This window comes from Sminthopsis crassicaudata, chromosome 2 (assembly GCF_048593235.1).
Source record: "Sminthopsis crassicaudata isolate SCR6 chromosome 2, ASM4859323v1, whole genome shotgun sequence".
Lineage (NCBI taxonomy): Eukaryota > Metazoa > Chordata > Mammalia > Dasyuromorphia > Dasyuridae > Sminthopsis > Sminthopsis crassicaudata.
The window spans coordinates 295,864,248-295,877,901 of NC_133618.1; positions in this window are offsets into that span (position 1 = coordinate 295,864,248).

Sequence of the window (13,654 nt, forward strand, 5' to 3'; positions counted from 1 at the left end):
GACCCTTGCAAAACTTTCTGTTCCAAATTTTCCCCTGCTTCCTCCTACCTCCTCCCCTAGATTGCAGGTAGCCCAATATATGTTAAATACGTTAAAATACATGTTAAATCCTATATATATATATATATATATATATATATATATATATATATATTTATAGAGTTATCTTTCTGTCCAAGAAAAATTGGATCAAGAAGGGAAAAAAACCTGAGAAAGAAAACAAAATCCAAGCAAGCAATAACAGAAAGAGTGAAAATTCTATGTTGTGGTCTACACTCAGTTCCCACAGTACTCTCTTTGGGTGTAGATGGCTCTCTTCATCACTGAACAATTGGAACTGGTTTGAATCATCTCGTTGTTGAAGAGTGCTATATCCATCAGAATTGATCATCATATAGTCTTGTTGTTGCTGGGTATAATGAATCCTGGTTCTGCTCATTTTACTTAGTATCAGTTCATGTAAGTCTTTCCAGGCCTCTCTGAAATCATCCTGCTGGTCACCTTTTACAGAACAATAATATTCGAAAACATTCATATACCATAATTTATTCATCCATTCTCCAATTGATAGGCATCCAGTCAGTTTCCAGTTTCTAGCCATTACAAAAAGGGTTGTCACAAACATTTTTGTACATGTGAGTGGGTCCCTTTCCCTCCTTTAAGATCTCTTTGGGATATAAACCCAGTAGAAACACTGCTGGGTTAAAGACTATGCACAGTTTGATAACTTTTTGAGCATAGTTCCAAACTGCTCTCCAGAATTGTTGGATCCATTCATAGTTCCACCAACAATGTATTAGTGTCCCTGTTTTTCCACATTCCCTGCAACATTTGTCATTATCTTGTCCTGTCATCTTAGCCAATCTGCACTTTTTCTTATGACTGGAAATAGTTTCAATTTCTTCATCTGAAAATTGTCTGTTCATATCCTTTGACCATTTATCAATTGGAGAATGGCTTGATTTTTCATAAATTTGAGTCAATTCTCTACATACTTTAGAAATGAGGTCTTTATCAGAACCTTTGAATATAAAAATGTTTTTCCAGTTTATTGCTTCTCTTCTAATCTTGTCTGCATTAGTTTTGTTTGTACAAAACCTTTTTAACTTAATATAATCAAAATTATCTATTTTGTGATCAATAATGTTCTCCAGTTCTTCTTTGGTCACAAATTCCAGGTTGAGTCTTGATAAAATCTTACCTCATTGCAGTTTTTTATAGAGTATAGATTAAAAATTCATTTGGATATCCTAATCCTACACCAAAAAAGATTTAGTAGGATATCAAGTAGTTTGGCTTTTGTTTCTTTAGCAGACACATGAACATAAATCTTCTTACTATTGCCTGCAGATACAGAATGGGCAAAGTCCAGGTAATTGGTACTGCAGATATGCAATTGGAGATTGGGAATAATTGTGTTCCAAATGGTTGCTTAAATATAAGGAAAGACAATAGTGACTTCCACAAGAAAGCATTTTTGTGAATGCTCTGTGCTGCATTGTAGATATTTAATTATTCTTCATTAGCTGACTTTTCCCAAAATGCCTCAAGGGGGGTTTATTCATCGTATTGTAATTTATCATATAGCACAAATATGATATTAAATGTTCTATTTGCAACTATGATCATTTAAATTCTTTGAAAAAAATTAAACATTTAATTTTGACATACCAGTATATATACATTTCTCCACAAACAAATCAGTAAAACTCTTATACTAACCAAGTATATTCTTTCTGATCTAGGAGTCAGAAGGACCTAAGTCTCACCTCTAATATATGCCAGCTGTGTGTGGCTATTGGAAGGTCATTTAACCTTTAAATGCCTTAGTAAAATTTTCAGACTTTATAAATTGCAGGGCAGGTACTCATCTGCACTGATTGAAAGAGACTCCACATTGGGAATCCCCAATATTAATGACAGCACTAGTTCAAAACCATCAAAGTATGGTCCATGAAAAAAAATGATTCAATTACTAACAGAAAAGGAAGTGACCTCTAATTATGGGAAATATGGTTAAAATATTAAATATTATTTTTTTCTGCCTTGCTATGTTGATTCTATTTATATTGTGACAGACATTTTCATTTGACTTCATTGTTTCATTTTCTCCTGGCATTGCTTTCCTTGGTCTGTATCACTTCATACATATTCTCCTAAATTTTTCTGAATTCTCCATATTCGTAATTTCTTATGGATAATTTATATCATATTACATTTATATACTATGATTTGTTTAGCCATTCTGCAACTTTTGTTATATATTTTGTTTTTATCTTTTTTCTGAATAAAATACATCAAACATATATACATACTACATAGAAAAGACATAATACATGCATGCACACACACATATATGTGTGTGTGTGCATGCACGTATGTATGTCTTTTCTTGTTGTCTGTAATCTCCATGGGATAAAATCTCTGTAAAATTTCTTGGTCAAAATAACTTTTCCAGAAATTCCTAGTAACTTTTTCTTGCATAAATGCCAGTTGTTTTTTCAGAACAGTCAAAGTGTCACATGGCTCTAATTTATATGGTCCTATAAAAAAGTTTGTTTCAGTATGCTCTCTAAATATTACAAGCATTTATGGAAGTTATTCAAGGGTGCACGTTTACCCCTAAATAGCAAAATTTGTTGCTATAGTTATATGAGATCATGATCATATTCATGTTGCCATGTGAAATTCAAGTATGTATAACAGCATGCTCTGAAATAGCATTTCTTGTCAATTTTTTTTATGGGAAATATGACAAACTAGATGAAGAAAAATTACAAAGAAATTATCTGATTCAGGCATGTTAGGATAAGTCATTTAACTTTCCATTCATGTATAGAAAGCCCTCAAGCCCTATCAATTTTTTTTATATCATCCAGACTGATATTTCCATTATAGCTTCAAAATATACCTGAAAAGAACTTTTAAAATAGAAATATATTACATATTCACACCACTACTATACAATTTCAAGTCTATTTTTAGCTGTCCAAGGTCCTGAAAATTTCCAGAGTATTTTTGTTTTTCACTTTCCATGAATTAATTGGATTGCATTTAGTTGGGCCGTAGGGGGGAAATAATAGCATTATCATTAGCTATTACTATAATTAGAACTCAGAATTTATTATTATAATTTATAAATTTCTTTTCTTTAATTCTGAAATTCTTCTGTCTTTTGAACTTATGTGAAGTTGATATTTTTGAAGTTTGGTTAAATAAATGAATAGACTTTACATTAACCAGACAACCATATTATTTTAAGAACCAGTTTTTCCCTGGAAAATAAATAAACTTAACTATAGCCATGACTAAATGACCAAATATTTTCTAAATAGATCAGAAACCAAAAAAGAGGCAGTTTAACTGCTAATATGGATATGAAATTATTCACTCAAGAAAATTCAATAAGTAGGCCAGACCATAGAAACAAGGACTTATTTAAAGAAAAACAAATAACTTTTAGAAGCTCCAAAGCAAAAAGACTGTGTTACTTTTAAGATAAATAGGACAGTAGGGATATTATCTTTCATTTTAATGTAAAAGACTAGAGCCAAAGGATAAGATGTTCTATTTCATAAAAAGGGAAAGGTGAAACTAGAGAGGCACACATTTTGTACCCTTTTTTGAAAACTAGTGGCTTTGCACAAAAAAGATCAACTGTGATCAGATTTTCAGAACATGCAACATCTGTTACTAGGGGTGGTGATGGTGATGGTGGTAGTGAGAATAAATTAGATCAGGAAGGAATTGTCAGGGTTTTTTTTTTGAGTATTCAACTACATAGAGCAATTAAATCTGAGGAAGTATAAAAAAGAAACAGAAAATACAATCTTGTCTCTTTGTCAACAGGGTAAACACATAACAAAAATTAATGATATGTGCTTCTTCCATATCCCAAATACATATTAATATAAGCACAGAAGTACAGGGTGGCCCAAAAGTGTTAGTACAGTTTTAAGCTTTAATACCTTAAATAACTTCTTAACTACTTAAAACCTTTTGGGAAACCCTTTACAACCATGAATAAAGATGGAATGTTGTAGGAAATGAATGATTGCAACTAAATGAGGTGATACAGGTAACACTTCATGAAGTTTTCTTAAAAAGGATGTTGGAGAGGAGGATAATTAGCTGAAAAGTGCAAGCAGAACATAATAGGTAATTTTATACTTAGTAACTTCTACTGCTTGTCAAGCACTGTGTAATCACAATGACCAAGCTTTAATCCGGAGAAAAGTTGAGAAAATTCCCCTCTTTCTTTGTGAAGGTGGGGACTATGGACATAGTATATTGTATATATTTTCTGACATTGTTGAATAGTGATTGATTTTTACTGAGATGTTTTTCCTTCTCTTGCTTTTAAAAAATGTATTTATTTAATTTTTCCTCAGTTACATTAAAAATATTTTTTTACATCTGTTTTTAAAGATTTTTGAATTCCACCAGCGCAGGAAGACCTGTGTGCAAATATGGTCTCAGACACTTAACACTTCCTAGTTGTGTGACCTTGGGCAGTCACCTAACCCCAATTGTCTTAGAAAAAAAATTTTTTTTGAGTTCTAGGTTCTCTCCCTCATCTCCACCCACAATTAAAAAAGCACGTGTGAAGTTATGCAAAACATTTCCATAAAAATTAAATTGTGAAAGAAAACATAGATCTTCCACCCTAATGAAAATAAAAACAATCAAGAAAAATTAAGTTAAAAATAAGAGAGAGATAGAGAAATAGAGAATTCTTCAATCTGTATTCAGACACAACCAATTCCTTCTCTGAGTATCTTCCCTTGCTTTTAAAATCTTTCTTTAAAAAGATGCTTGCAGGGTAGATTAGGGGAGGAGAGAGTAATGCATTTAGAAATAAATACATTTAGAAATTTAGAAATGAGAGATATCAATAAAAATAAAGACTTTGAAAGTTATCTGTTACAAAATGTCAACTTTGGGGCAGCTAGGTGGCGCAGTGGATAGAGCACCAGCCTTGAATTCAGTTGGATCGGAGTTTGAATCTGGTCTCAGATACTTAATACTTCCTAGCTGTGGGCAAGTCACTTAACCCCAGCCTCAAAAAAAAAAAAAAAAAAAAAAAAAAAAAAAAAAAAAAAAAAAAAAAAAAGTCAACTTTAATATTATAAGGAATTTTAGAAGATTTACAAATTTATCCCCTAATCCAAAACACAAATGACCAAACAATATGAGTGGACAATTTAAGAAAGAGAAAATAGAAATTATAATTATTTGAAAAATGACTTTAAACAGTAATCAGAGATATAAATTAAAATAACTTTGTGTTATCACCTCACACTCTTTTACTTGGAAAATGCAATCAAAAGTAATAAAACTCAATGATGGAGGAACCATGGAGGTTATAGAAGCAGCTAGGTAAGGCAATGGATAAAGTGCTGATTCTGGATTTGGGAAGACCTGAATTCAAGTCTACTCTCAGATATTTACTAGTTATATGATCCTAGGCAAAAATAACTCTAATAGTTCATGATGAAAAGTTATGATATTTTATATATTTGGATTAATATAAACATATAGTTATTTGACAAATTTAATTCCGTTTATCATTCTATCTTAAGTTTTTGCTATATGATTACATCTTAAAAATTGATAAATAGTTTCTTACTTTCATGGAACTTACAGCTCAGGAGATGATATGATATACACAAAAAGAAGTATAATACAAATGAATATGTGATGGATTCCTAAGAGCTTGGTTGCCTAAGTACAAAACCAGTGCACATGGAATCAATGCCTCCTCCCCAATACTTTGCACATATTTCCGATTGACATAGCACCATGTTAAGTGCAGAGGCATTTGAATCAGTGCTATATCTTTGCTGAGTATCCTTTCCATGTGTTATTAAGCAAAGCAAATTCAATAAGAATTTCTTTTATCAACTGTTACATAGACTAAGCAGGAGCAGCTAGGTAGTTCAGTTTTGGACCTGGAGTCAGGAAGACTCATCTTCCTAAAATCAGTCTGGCCTCAGACACTTTCTAGCTATGTCATTCTGGCAAGTCATTTAACCCTGCTTGCATCAGTTTCCCCACTTGTCAAATGAACTGGAGAAGAAAATGGTAAATAACTCCAGTATCTTTGCCAAGAAAACTCCAAATGGGGTCACAAAGAATCCAGATATGACAGAAAAAAATGACTGAACAAATGGAATATTTCATTTCACTCCTGAATCTGAGCCTCAGATTGGCCTATATCAGGCCTGGCCTACAATATTCCACTAGCCTTTTGCGCCAGAGCTAAGAGCTGCTAGCTATAGCCATGTGTACTAATGCCGCTTTTGTTTGGAGGTGAGGGAGGCTCTGTCTGTCACTTTCCCTCCCTTTCTCCTCCTCTATGCCTAGTACACATAGGCCTTCCACAGCCTTAGTGTTGCCTCTGGCTCTCTGGGAAGGCCTAGGGCACTGATACCTCCAATGTCAAGGTCAAGGGATGGGCATAGGTGATGCTGCTGTCTCACTATATTGGGCTCAGCCTATGACCATCCATCTCAAAAATTACTGTTTCCCCACTTCTGTTTAAGAAAAAGAGACACAAAATATAAAACATAATGCAGACTCAGTTTTCTCTAAGGTTAGTGTACATGATCTGGCTGCCAGTCTATCAATTGCTTTTTCTGTTGGAATGTTGAAAGGCAATCAGGGCTTGTATTGGGATCCGTTTCAATGAGTTAACTTACCTACATCTAATTGGCAAAGACAATCATGGTTCTAGAGTGAAATAAACAATATCCTGTCCTCTAAAAGGGAAGGAAGGGAACAAGCATTTATTAAGTTCCTACTATGTGCCATATTCTGTGCTAAGTACTTTACAAATATTATCACATCTAATACTGACACAACCTTTTCTTCCTCAGAAAATTAAATGGGGGCCATATTTGGCATATTTGTTCATATCACCAATTTCACAAAGGCCTCTGGGAGGAGGAGTCATACACTGGACTTTCAAATTGTTTCTCCCAGGACTTTTTACTAATAAGTTGCAACATCCTAAATATAATACAAAAAATTCCAAGCACTTCACTAAACATTAAGTTCTTGAGACAATTCCTAAGTTCAGTCTTTAGGAAGGACTCAGATCTACCAAAGCTGATAGACCTAGAGATCACTATTACCTTAAATATAAAATTATTCAAACTAAACAAATGTCAGCTTAAAACACATAATCATCAGAAATGGTTCCTAAACACCTCAGACATATTCTCATCTATCTCTAGTTGCTGAATTCCTACTGACAATCTATTTTCTGATTCCCACAGTCAGTGGAGGCTCCCTCATGACATGGGTCCAAAAAGTACATCTGAAGCAGGTGGGTGCGAAGCTCGTTATTATTCTTTCCCCACTTCCACCATGAGGTCGGCTATAAGTTCATGACTATCCTTTTCCGACTAATGACAAATATTCTAGACTAGGTCTAATTCAGGCCAGTCTTGCAATTAGAATGAAATGAGATACTTGCAACCCTGATAATTAATAACTAGAAGTTTATTTGACAATAGCATGGAAAGGACAATTCAGCAAATAGGCATGTTAAGGAAGCACTGGCCCAGCCTATGTGTGTGTGTGTGTGTGATGGGAGTATGTAGGGGGTGGATTTTGCTATTATTAACAAAGATTTCATGGAAGAGTTAACATTTGAGTTGGACTTTGAAGGATGATAATGAAAAGAAAGCGTAGATAGTCTTCCAGATATGTGGAATAGTGTGAACAAAGGGTAGAGGGAGAAATACACAGGGTGATAGAGGAATGATGAATATTTCATTTGAACTAGAAAGTATGGAATGGAGTTAAATGAGTTAAAGAGAAAAAGGTAGGATATTGTCAATCTGAGGAAGAAATTCTATGTCAACCTAAGGGGCTTAACCTGGATAGGCAATTAAGAGTCATGAAGGATTTTTAGCAGAGTAGTGATGTGATCAGATTATGCATAATCAAAATTAATCTAGTAGTGAAATGAAGTATGGAAGGAAGAGAGTTAAAGTATGAAGATGTATAAGAAAGGTATTCTAATCATCCGTATACCAGATAGTAATTAAGGCCTTTACTAAAGTAGAATAGGATGAGCTGTATTGCATTTGATAATAATTGTATATGACAGAGGGAGAGATAAGAATTGAAGAAAAAATCAAGATTTTGAACATGGGAGGCTGAATAAATAGGGATGCTATAAGAGGCACAGGGAAGGTCAAATGAGGAGCAGGCTTGTAAGGGAAGAAAAGTTCAATTTTAGACATGATGAAATAGATATGATAGTAGGATATGAAAGTGGATATTTTGTTTTGTAGAAATTAAAAATATGGATTTGGGTCTTGGGAAAGAAATTAGAAATAGCCATGTAGATTTGGAGGCATTTTGTATATCTGTAATAGCTGAAACCAGCAGTTAGATTACGATGTGGATAGAGGGTCTGCAGTTAAGAAGACTTATCTCCCTGAATTCAAATCTGACCTCAGACCCCAGCTGTGTGATACTGAGCAAGTCACTTAACCCAGTTTGCTTCAGTTTCCTCATCTGTCAAATGATCTAGAGAAGGAAATGGCAAAACATTCCAGTATCTTTGCCAAGAAAACCCCAAATGGGGTCATGAATAATCAGACATGACTGAACAACAAGACAAATAGCTGAAGTCACAAGAATAAGTGGAATTGTCATATAAGAGATCATATAGAGAAGAATGTTAAGGACAGAACCTTGGGCACCTATAATCTGGAAGACAATGAGTGACCAGCAGTGGCAATCTTAGAAAGAGAAAAGGAAACAAAGATGGATCAATATTTTACAGACCAAAGCAAGAGAGAATGTGCAGGAGGAGGTAGGGGTCAGCAAGGTCAAATGTTACAAAGACATTATGGAGGATGGCATCATTTTGTAATAGAATGAATTCTGGATTTGGAGTTGAAGGAACTAGATTTGAATCTCAGCTCTGCCATTTAATTTACTGTATGGTTTTGACTAAATCACTTTTTCACTCTGGGTGTTAGCTTTTTTATCTATTAAAATGAAGAGATTAGCCTAAGTGACCTTGGAGGTCTCTTCTAGTGCATAGGTTATGATCCATGATGTATTCTTCTTTAGGAACTGAATAAAGATCATTGGATTTAAGAATTGAGTCATTCTTTGTGCCTTTTGACTGAATAATTTCAGTAGAAATTGTGGGGATAAGAATTATGTTGTAAGGGATTGAGAAAACAATAAGTGGTAAGGAAATAGAGTCAAAAGTATAAACACATTTTTCAAGAAGTTTTATTGAGGAGAAGAACAAGATAAGATAGAAACTGGATGGGATATAAAGGTCAAAGTCAGGTCTCCTTTCCCCAAAAGTGGGATGTATGGAGAGCAAGAGGAATTCAGTTAGTTTGGATTTTAATGAACTGAGGTTCATTTGTTTTCTATTTAAGTTAATTAAAGGAAAACTCATTGATTGAAATTACCTTTTAAAAAAGATTATTTTAAATGTCCAATCACTTTAAATCACTAAGATTTGGTGCTATGCAACCCTTAGGAGCCCAGGAATATACATCCACAAGTATTTATGAATGTTTCCTTAAGTATTTAAGAGTAAATAATTTTCAAAAATTAGAAAAAAAAATTTAAAAGTAAAATTGGCCACACCAGAAATTATAAGGTATTAGCATAGACTCAACTGATCTGATAAAAAATAAAAAACAAATATGATCATAAATGATCTTTTAAACTCCAGTTACTTAAAATCCAAGCATAAATCAGAATTTATATTTTCCTGTTGTTAAAAAATCTAATATGAGAAAGTAATATGGAAATAGTGCATGGTGGTGGTGGTCTGGGAAAGAGACTATATCCATTTATAATAGACCATTGTGTAAGGGCTGAAACTCTTGAGTCATTGCACTGAAGTGGGATAATCCAGCACCTGAAGCTAATTACTGATTGGACAATACTCTATAAAAATATGTTTGGAACATGGCCCTTCCCACTATCCTGTGCTGGGCCAATTGTTTAGTGTATACAGGGAATTGTGGGAGGGACTAGGAAGTGCAGGGAGACTAGCTAGGGTCAGTTCTGTGAGAGAGATGACGAGGTGAGGTCACAAAGATCCTACACGTCCACTCTTGTCCACTCTCTTCACTTCTATTGCTAAAGACCAAGAATAAAGATTTTTGCTTATCCTGACTCCTGCTGATTCTAAGATACCTAGGGTACTAATGTGGTTGCCACATTTGGTGCCCAACACAGATCCAAGGGCCCTAATTTCACTGAAGAAGCCCTTAGGGACCAGGAAATAGGATGAGTATTTTAATAGACAAACAGGGAACTTACTTTGTTAAGGGCTAAACTAGTAACCTTTTCTAGCTGAAATAGGGCAGATATTAGGCAAAGATTCTCCCCCACCCCCACCCCCCCATCTGAGTCCCCAACCCCACCTCTAAGGAGATCTACAAGAAGCATACTCAGATTGATAAAGAGACAGGGTTTAATTATGACTTGGGAGCAGATTGATGGATTCGTGGATACATTAGAACATACATCCCTTTGGTTCTTCAGTGAAGAAGATACAGGGGCAGATAATTGGAAACTATTAGAAGATCAACTTTGTGAATATTGTAATGATAATGATTCTGATTCAATTTCCAAAGAAATATTCTATACATACAACCTAATACAATTGGCCTTAAAGAATCCTGCAAGTTAAAGAAAAAAGAAAAATTTTAAGAACAGCCAGATGAGGAAGTATGAGGAAAAAGAGGAAGACAATGAACAGATTAATAGCAATATAGCAAGAAGTGAGGATGAACGGCGTGGTGATTCTTGCTCTGACCAACCCCACCTAAACCGGAACTGGTTCTTGACACTCCCCCATCAACTTCGCCTTCAGGAATGGAAGGAGGAGGAGTAGTGGGAGGGGCAACAATATCACCAGCATCTCCCCCTCCCAGCAATCATCCCCTCCTATGACTAGATTGCAAAAGGCAGTACTTAAAGCCACAGAAGAAGGGCAGGATTTAGCTGATTTGAAAATCAATATGTATCCGGTAATTCAACAATTTAACTCTTCAGGTCAAGAATGTAGAAGATACTCTCCTTTTGATATAGAAATCCTCAAAGACCTGAAAAAGGCTTGCTCTCTGTATGGGGCTGTATCAGCTTATGTTAAGATGTTATTACAGAGTTTGGCTTATGAAGTCTTGACCACCTAGGGACTGGACATCTACAGCAAGGACATGCTTAGAACATGGACAAAACGTGTTGTGGCTTTCTGAATATAGTGAGCTCTGTAGGATACAAGCCCAACAACATAGTCATAGTGGAGTTAATCCTCCGATCACCTATAACCAACTAACAGGTGTTGGTTCTTATGCAGACATTTTAGTACAGATTAATTACCCCTTAGCAGCATATAAGCAAATTGCTGCTGCTGCTATCAAAGCATGGGCTTTTCTCCCTGGTGAAAATGACAAGGGTGAGGCCTTCACAAAAATTGCACAAGGACCAAATGAATCTTTTACTGATTTTGTGGGATGTTTGCAGACAGCTATCATATGAACTAATGGTGAAAATAGAGTAACAGACATTTTGGTAAGGCAACTTGCTAAAGAAAATGCTAATGAGGTTTCTAGAAGGATTATATTAGGACTATGCAAGGATGCTCCTTTAGAGGAGATCATAAGAAGCTATGCCACAGTGGGCACAAATACCTTTTATAGCAGGGCTATGGTGCAGACTTCCCAAGATCCCAACATAGGAAGACAGGGTCCCTTTTGGCAAAAGACTTCCAGAGAGACTCGTCAATGCTTTCAATGTGGTAAAGTAGGGCATCTGAAAGCTCAATGTTGGCAAAGAGAAGGAGTGAAAAAACAGGATGGGAGAATAAGACCCAAAACCCCATGTTCAAAATGCAACAGAGGCTTCCATTGGGCATCAAAATGTAGACTGATTCAGGGAAACAGGATGAGGGGCCCAGCCCCAGGGCCCAAGGCAAAAAATACTTGGGGCATGATGGCAGCCAATGCTACATCCAGAGAGTGCCTAGAAGTTCAGTACCCAGATATGACCAATCAGCCAGGAAGCCATCTAATGGGAGAAAGGGATTACACAATCAATCAGCTAGGAAGCAACCTGATGGGAGAAAGGGATTACAATTGAGGAGAATAAAGTTGTATGCAGTTGGAACAACTGAGATACCCCCTGGAGAGGTGAAATCTGTTCCTCTCCAGCCTATGGATCCCTTGCCTCAAGACACAGTAGGCTTGACCATTTCACCTCATGAGTGTACTTACAAAACAATGTCCATCCATACATTGACATGGGAAACTGGGGAATGTGTAGATAATATCCCAGTCACTAATACAGGTAGACAATGTGTGACTTATCAACCAGGAGAAGTAGTAGCATCAGGTTTACTGAGACAGACTCCCAATAAGCAATCTGGTGATAGTCACCCAGATTCTGATTCCAAGCAGTAAAATCCAGGAATATACTGGACAGCAGCTGTGACAGCTGACCAACCTATGCTCACTATCTATATAAATGGCATACCATTAGAAGGATTGTTAGACACTGGTGCAGATCGCACAGAGGTGCCAACTGGCCCCGCCATTGGCCTAAAATTAAGGCAGACACCTACATGTCTGGCACAGGAGGATCAATAGCAACTGAAGTTAGTGCTATCCCTTTGAGATGGCTATTTGAAGGTGAAACAGGAGTTTTACTCCTCTTAATAGAAGAAAAAAGACATTTTACAACAATTAGAATTAAAAATGAGTACTTCAGTTTTTTAGGCAGGGCTGCTGTTGAAGGCCTGCCAACACTTTCACCTGTTCCTATCCAATGGAAAACTGATACACCAGTTTGGATAGAACTATGGCCCTTAGGTAGTGATAAAATTCAGGCCTTATTAGATATAGTGCAAGAGCAATTGACCAAGCACACTTACAACCTTCTCTAAATCTTTGGAATTCTCCAGTATTTGTTGTAAAAAAGAAATCTGAAAAATGGAGGATGTTGACTGACTTAAGAAGAGTAAATGAACAGATGGAAACTATGAGAACTTTTCAGTCTGAACTTCCATCTCCTACTCAATTGCCTCGAGAATGGCCTCTTTGGGTTATAGACATTAAGGATTGTTTCTATTTTATCCCTCTAGATAAGGAGGATATGAAAAGATTTGCCTTTTCAGTGCCCAGAATTAACTTAGCTGAGCCTTATAAAAGATATGAATGGACAGTTTTGCCACAGGGAATGAAAAACAGCTCTATTATGTGTCAAATGTATGTTGCTGCTGCTCTTACTCCAATAAGAAAAGCATTTCCAAAAGTAATGTTATTACATTACATAGATGATATATTGGGGTGTGCACCTGAGGAACAAATTTTAGAAGAATTACAAAAGACCAGAGAAACACTAAGGAACTACAAATTGCACATAGCTCCAGAAAAAATTCAAAGACGTGCTCCTTTTCAATATTTAGGATATGAAGTATACCCTTGGGGGCTTACAGTACAAAAACTCTCCTTAAGAACAGAGAAGCTAAACACCTTGACTTTCAGAAATTGATAGGAGATATCCAATGGATGCATCCTGTGTTAGGCTTGACTACCTACCAATTACAACCATTGTATGACATTTTAAGAGGAGGCAGTGCTTTAAACTCACCACA